Below are 7,922 nucleotides of genomic sequence, written 5' to 3' on the forward strand. Positions count from 1 at the left end.
CTTCACAAGAAGAGCCCTTCATTCCTCCACTCGAAACAGAAGACCCTACGAAACAATCCTGGGTCTTGAAAGCTTAGAACTACGACGCCTTAAACATGATCTAAGTATTGCCCACAAGATCATATGCTGCAATGTCCTGCTTGTCAAAGACTACTTCAGCTTTAACCACAACAACACAAGAGCACACAACAGATTCAAGCTTAATATTAACCGCTCCAAACTTAACTGTAAAAAATATGACTTTAGTAATCGGGTTGTCGAAGCGTGGAACTCATTACCGGACTCTGTAGTATCATCCCCTAACTCCCAACATCTTACCCTTAGACTATCCACGGTTGACCTCTCCAGATTCCTAAGAGGTCAGTAAGGGGCGTACATAAGCGCACTAGAGTGCCTTCCATCCCCTGTCCTATAGTCTCTCCTACATCTTGTATTTCTTCTCTACTATATCCTCTATAACCTTGTGTATTATTGTGTATTAGACAAAATACATAAATAGATAGATAGATAGATAGATAGATAGATAGATAGATAGGTAGGTAGGTAGGTAGGTAGGTAGGTGGTTGGGTGGTTGGGTGGTTGGGTGGTTGGGTGGTTGGGTGGTTGGGTGGTTGGGTGGTTGGGTGGTTGGGTGGTTGGGTGGTTGGGTGGTTGGGTGGTTGGGTGGTTGGGTGGTTGGGTGGTTGGGTGGGTGGTTGGGTGGGTGGTTGGGTGGGTGGTTGGGTGGGTGGTTGGGTGGGTGGTTGGGTGGGTGGTTGGGTGGGTGGTTAGGTGGGTGGTTGGGTGGGTGGATGTATGAATGAATGAATGAATGAATGAATGAATAAATAAATAAATAAATAAATAAATTAAAAAAAATTAGGGGATTGTAGACTTGAAGCAAAGGTTGCAGGAACTGGATATGTTCTGCTCTGGTAATCTCACACTACTAATCAGAGTGTATATAAAACTTTTGCCAGACTAATCCTCGAATACAGCTCATCTGTCTGGAACCCACACCGCATTTCGGACATAAACACTCTAGAAAATGTCCAGAGATACTTTACGAGAAGAGCCCTCCACTCCACTTGCAACAAAATAGCCTACACAACTAGACTTACAATCCTAGGTTTAGAAAGATTAGAACTACGCTGCCTTAAACACGACCTAAGCATAGTCTGTAAAATCATCTGCTACAACATCCTTCCTGTCAACGACTACTTCAGCATCAACCACAACAACACACGAGCATGCAATAAATACAAATTCAAAGTAAACCGCTGCAAATGTGACTGCAGGAAATACGACTTTAGCAACCAAGTAGTTGATGCATGGAACTCACTACCAGACTTTGTAGTATCATCACCAAATCCCCAAAACTTTATCCTTAGACTAGCCACCGTTGACCTCTCCCAATTCCTAAGAGGTCAGTAAGGGGCGTGCATAAGTGCACCAGTGTGCCTTCCGTCCCTTGTCCTAATGTTTGTCTCTTACTAGTATCTGTTTCTAACAGGTGCTGTTTCTAACAGAAAACAGAAGTTGGACAAACAAAAATGTCCAAAGATATTTCACCAGAAGAGCCCTTCACTCCTCCACTCGAAACAGAATATCCTACGAAAATAGACTAACAATCCTGGGCCTAGAAAGCCTAGAACTACGGCACCTAAAACACGATTTGAGTATTGCCCACAAGATCATATGCTGCAACGTCCTACCGGTCAATGACTACTTCAGCTTCAACCACAACAACACAAGAGCACGCAACAGATTCAAACTTAATATTAATCGCTCCAAACTTGACTGTAAAAAATATGATTTCAACAATCGAGTTATCGAAGCGTGGAACTCATTACCGGACTCAATTGTGTCAACCCCTAATCCCAACACTTCTCCCTTAGACTCTCCACGATTGACCTCTCCAGGTTCCTAAGAGGCCAGTAAGGGGCTTACATAAGTGCACTGGTGTGCCTTTCGTCCCCTGTCCAATTGTCTTTCCTTTATCTCATATATCATATATATTCTCTTCCTTTCATATATCCTCTCCTCTAAGTTCACTTTACCCTTATATATATTACTACATGTTTATTTTTCTTCCTATGTATTTGTGTACAGTATTGGACAAATGAATAAATAAATAAAATAAATAAATAAACCAGGATGAGGCTAAGGGGAAGCTGGTTCTTCAAAGCCAGCATGGATGAGGTGGGAATTTTGACATCTGGGAATAGCTGGGAAAAAGCTCTGGGATTTTTATCCCACGTTTTCAGCCTTCTGCAGAACAGATGAGGTCTGTCTTTCCTGCCTGCGCTGTTATTAGAAGAATGCATGATGTATATGTACTAGAGGGGAAATAAATTCTCTTCGTTTTACACAGTTGCCTTTCAAAGAATCCTTCAGCGATTTTTCAAAAAAAAAAATCTCACCAAGGCTCCTCTGCGAGAGGCAACACCGTGACAATTTACAGGCTTCGGTGTCAGCGTTGATGGCTAAATCACCAACGTCTTTTTTCTTGACATGAGAAACAAAAGGGGCAGGGGGAGATGGGCCATCCTGTCTGGGTTGTATGGGGCTTGTAGTCCATCATAGCAGGCAGGTAACCAAAGGAGGAAGGCTGACTCAAGCTTGCTCTCATGGGGACACTTCACAAACTAAATTCAGTCGCATTCATTCGATATACAGCGAGGGAGAGAGGGGAATCCAATTTGGGAGATGATGATGATGATGATGATGATGATGATGATGATGATTATTATTATTATTATTATGTCAGTACAACACAACAAACGAGATCACTATGCTGGATTTCGTATTTCATCACCAGTCGGGCGCTTCCCAAGCACCTAGGACTGCGTGATGTAGCGGCGAATTATCTTTGCCCATCCCAGTCAAGCGGCCTTTTGCAATTGACAGATGGAGATTTTGTCAATTCCAGTGGTTTTCAAATGTCCGCTGAGATCCTTTGGCCCTGCACCCAGCGTGCCAAGTACCACTGGGACCACATTCACTGACTTATGCCAGTCATTGCAGCTCGATTTTTAGATCTTCGTATTTCACTAATTTCTCTAGGTGCTTCTCCTCAATTCTGCTGTCTCCTGGGATTGCGATGTCGATGATCCATACTTTCTTTTTCTCCACAATCAGGATGTCTGGTGTGTTATGCTTCAGAATTCGGTCAGTCTGAATTATTATTATTATTATTATTATTATTAATTAGATTTGTATGCCGCCCTTCTCCAAAGACTCAGGGCGGCTCACAGGTTTTTTGGAGAAGGGCGGCATACAAATCTAATTAATAATAATAATAATAATAATAATAATAATAATATAAAACAATGCGTACAAACAAATCTAATTAATTAAAAACTACAAGGCTTAGAAAGAGAGGGGGGAGAGGAGGTGGATGACAACCACAACAACAACAACAACTCTGAGATCAGTTGTCTCAGCTGCATTCTTTTCTTGCAGATATTTCATGACCCATCTAGGTGATACCATCAATGCTAGAAGGGAATGGGGTGTGAGGGGAAGGAGGAGAGAAGAAGGAAGAGAGGAAGGAAGGAGGGAGAGAAAGAGAAAAGAGAAAGAAGGAAAGAAAGAAGGAAAGAAAGAAAGAAAGAAGGAAGGAAAGAAAGAAAGAAGGAAGGAAGGAAGAAAGGAAGGAAGGAAGAAAGGAAGAAGGAAAGGAAGGAGGGAGAGAAAGAGAAAAGAGAAAGAAAGAAAGAAAGAAGGAAAGAAAGAAGGAAGGAAGGAAGGAAGGAGAAGTGGAGGTACGGGAAGAAAAGGAGAAGGAAAAAGAGAAGGAGTGGTGATAGAGGAGGAGGAGGAGGAGGAAGAAGAAGAAGGAAGGAGGGAGGGACAAAGGACGGAGGGAGGGAGAAAGAAATGAAGGAAAAGGAGGAGTGAAGGTATGGGAGAAAAAGGAGAAGGAAAAAGTAGTAATAGTGCAAAAGGAATGGGAAGAAAAAGTGGAGGACAACGACAACAACTACTTGTCCAAATGGTGTAGGATCTCCTGCTTGAGGAGAGGGTTGGACTAGAAGGTCCCTGCCTAAGGTGAGACTAGAACTCACCGTCTCCTGGTGATCGGCCTTAAATCACCCAGCCTGCTTTCATGCTTAAGGCGGGACTAGAACTCACCATCTCCTGGCAAAATGGCCACCCAGCCGGCTTTCACACCTTAGACAGGACTAGAACCCGCCTGTATCTACAACAATTCCAGTTTCCTGGCTTCGTGTTTGCAAGTGACGACAGGGGGCAAAGCCAGGCTGACCCAACAACGGTGTTACTATCTTAAGAAATGCCAGGGATTAAACAACTCAAAATATTATGAAAATATTATAAATGGTACCATTGGGTTGGAAACAGAAGCAAAACAACGGGATACAATGTTAAAAGGACATACGAAAAATGGAACTATGTAAATATAAAGGATAATGTATATTGTAAAATAAGATGTAACATAAGAAATTAGGGGTGTACATAAGTGCACTGGTGTGCCTTTCGTCCCCTGTCCAATTGTCTTTCCTTTCTCTCAATTATCATATACTGTATATTTTCTTTCTTTCATATATCCTCTCCTCTAAGTTCACTTTACCCTTATATATATTACTACATGTCTATTTTTCTTCCTATGTATTTGTGTATTGGACAAATGAATGAATAAATAAAATAAATAAAAATAAATTGGGTAGAGATCTTTGTTAAATTATTATATATATATATCCAAATACAATTTTTTATTTTTCTCCAACATAAGGTGAAAAATAGCACATAAGTACAAACACTAAAACCATGTTTAAAATAAAACATATATAAAACACACACACACATATATAAATGTTTTATTTATTTGTTATTTCATGTTTGAAAACTCACAATAAAAAAGTTATATTGATGTTTCAAACATGAAATAACAAATAAATAAAACATTTTTAAAAAAGAGATCTAGTGATTCACTATAAGATGCATCAAATCTTCTGCCACAATATCCTTCCAGTCAATGAATACTTCACCTTCAACCACAACAACACACGAGCACGTAACAGATTCAAACTCGACTGCAGAAAATACGACTTCAGCAATAGTGTGATCAATGCCTGGAATTCACTACACAACTCTGTAGTTTCTTCCCCAAACCCCAAAAACTTTAACTTTAAACAGTCTACAGTTGACCTCTCCCCGTTTCTAAGAGGTGTGTAAGGGGCGTGCACAAGCGCACCAATGTGCCTACCGTCCCTGTCCTACTGTCCAAATTTACCTGTACCTACTCTGCTTTTGTTTATGTTTATACCATTACCTGCTATCTTGTACATGTTTTGACAAACAAACAAACACATACATAATGCATAATCAAACAAATAAATAAGTTTATTTTTATTTATTTTAGAACTAAGGAAAAAATTTCCTGACAATCAGAACAATTAATCCGTGGAACAGCCTGCCTCCAGAAGTTGTGAATACCTATTCTTCAAAGCACCTGAGGATAGAACAAGAAGCAATGGGTGGAAACTAAACAAGGAGAGAAGTAACTTTAGAACTAAGGAGAAATTTCCTGATGGTGGGAACAGTTAATCAGTGGAACAGAAGTCGCCTCCAGAAGTTGTGAATGCTCCAACACTGGAAGTTTTTAAGCAGATGTTGGATAACCATCTGTCTGAAGTAGTGTAGGATTTCCTGCCTGAGCAGGGGGTTGGACTAGAAGACCTCCAAGGTCCCTTCCAAAGTTGTTGTTGTTATTAGATAGATAGATAGATAGATAGATAGATAGATAGATAGATAGATAGATAGATAGATAGATAATATAGATGGATGGATGGATGGATTAATGGATGGATTAATTAAAAATGTAATTAATTAATTTCACTTAATTGCACTCACTTAATTAATTAAAACTGTTGTCTTCCTTGGACCCCAGAAGCACTCTTTAGGCCTCCCAAACCAGCAAGGATAGCCTATGCCCAAGATTAGAAGAAAGATAATAATTTTTAAAAAATCAGATTGTGAGCAAATGGATAAACTTGTATTAGAGTTAAAGGGAACGGATGACTGGGAATATTCTGCAGGTTTGGGACAAATGGTACGAATGGATAGATAATAGAAATAAGAAACAGAGATTAACGCAAAGGTGTAGAACCTTTGGAAATAGGATGTAGATAGAATGTGTCCAATGTTGATTCTATCTGTGTGAATAATGTTCGCGGATCTGTAAATTTTGTGCGTGCGAGAGAGATGTAAAGAGAAAAAGTGTAATAAAAATATCAATCAATCAATCAAACAGTGGCAAAAAGTGAAAATAAATAAATAAAATATAATAACAAAGATGATAATAATAATAATAATAATAATAATAATAATAATAATAATAATAATAATAATAATAGAAGAAGAAACATAGAAGATTGACGGCCAAAAAAGACCTCCTGGTCCATCTAGTCTGCCCTTATACTATTTCCTGTATTTTATCTTAGAATGGATATATGTTTATCTCAGGCATTTATTATATTTAGTAATAATAATTATTAATTATTGATAATATTAAAATGTGAGGTGGCTCACGAGTTTTCGGAGAAGGGCGGCATACAAATCTAAATAATAATAATAATAATGATAATAATAATGTACAAATATTGGAAATCGCTGCCACGTGCGAGAGGGTGGTGGTGGAGGTGGGTCCTGCAGGGGGGGGGGGGAGAGGAGGGATCGAACCTGCCAAAAACGGGGATTCAGACGTGTCGGCGGCCCAGCCTGCTTCGAGGAGACACGCCAACGCACGAAACACACACTCAACACCCCAACTCGTCAAGCACACAAACGCGGGCGCGCGCGAAACCAACACAGCAACACAAAAAGACGCGCATCAAACGCGCGAACACACACACACACACACACACTGAGAGCGCACGAATCCACACTGCCTGGGTGGGGCCACCTGTCCAGGTGAGCTTGCTTGGCGCAGAGATGCCCTGAACCAAGAGGGCTGGACCGACTACAGGACCTCGAAAGTCCTTCCCGCCCTAGGAAAGGACCCCAACCTCCCCGTCAAATGGGGGAAGCATCCCCGAGGCGGCTTCTCCCGCGGTTCCCTCAAAAGGGGGAGGACCTCAGAGGTCAGCTATCCGAGCCCCCCCAAAATCAGCCACCAACCTTTTAAATGGGGAAAAGCCTGGGGAGATCCCCTTTTCTCTCCCCGGCTTTCTTCCACGGTCCCCCAAAAAAGGAACCTCAGTGGTCAGCTATCGGAGCCCCCCAAAACCATTCCAGCAACATTTTGAATGGGGAAAAGCCTGTTGTGGATCCCCTTTGTCTCCCCCAGGCGGTCCAAAAACCTCAGAGGTCAGCTATCCGAGCCCCAACTGGCCCCCCTTCCCTCCCTCCGCCGGGGAAGCCCCGAGCTCGTTGCTTTGCGCTTCCCCACTCCAGCCCGGGCGCAAAAACCGGGCAGCTCTCCCTTCCCTTGCGCCTTTCCGAGGAGCCCCTACCTTGACTCGAACCCCTGGCTCCGCAGCGCCCGATCCGAAGCGGAGAAAGCGAGAGAAAGAGAGTAAAAGAAGCGAGACACCCCTGGGAAGCTCCGCGGCCGCTGCGCTCTGCTCGAGCTCCGGCGGGGAAGAAGAGCCGCAGCCAGGCGCGGTCCCGCCCCGCTCGCCGGCCCGGCCCAGCCCGGCCCTCCGCCCGCCTCCAGTTCGGGTCGCCGCACCTTCCCCTGTTGGCAGCAGCAGCAGAAGAAGCTTGGAAGGCGCCTTGGAAGCTCCATGGCATCCACAGAGGGAGGCGGGTTGCAGATTGAACAGAATCGGAAGGGACCTTAGAGGTCATCCAGTCCATCCCAAGCAGGAGACCCTCCACCCATTCTGACAAATGGCAGTGCAGTCTCTTCTTGAAAGCTTCCAAGGATATAAATCAAATCAATTAATTAATTCTGGAAGCAGTGGAAGTGATGTGCC

General features: G+C 42.6%; 1 protein-coding gene across 1 annotated transcript in view; it reads right to left on the reverse strand.

Moving 5' to 3' along the window:
• The window catches only part of P2RY6 (pyrimidinergic receptor P2Y6), a 50,400-nt gene extending 42,815 nt beyond the window's left edge, over positions 1 to 7,585 (reverse strand). Inside the window, exon 1 of the mRNA XM_070749475.1 lies at positions 7,458 to 7,585. The gene's annotated coding sequence lies outside the window, so the exon portion shown is untranslated. The remainder of the gene's footprint in view (positions 1 to 7,457) is intronic.
• Between the last annotated feature and the right edge of the window lie 337 nt (positions 7,586 to 7,922).

Source organism: Erythrolamprus reginae, chromosome 4 (assembly GCF_031021105.1).
Source record: "Erythrolamprus reginae isolate rEryReg1 chromosome 4, rEryReg1.hap1, whole genome shotgun sequence".
NCBI lineage: Eukaryota > Metazoa > Chordata > Lepidosauria > Squamata > Dipsadidae > Erythrolamprus > Erythrolamprus reginae.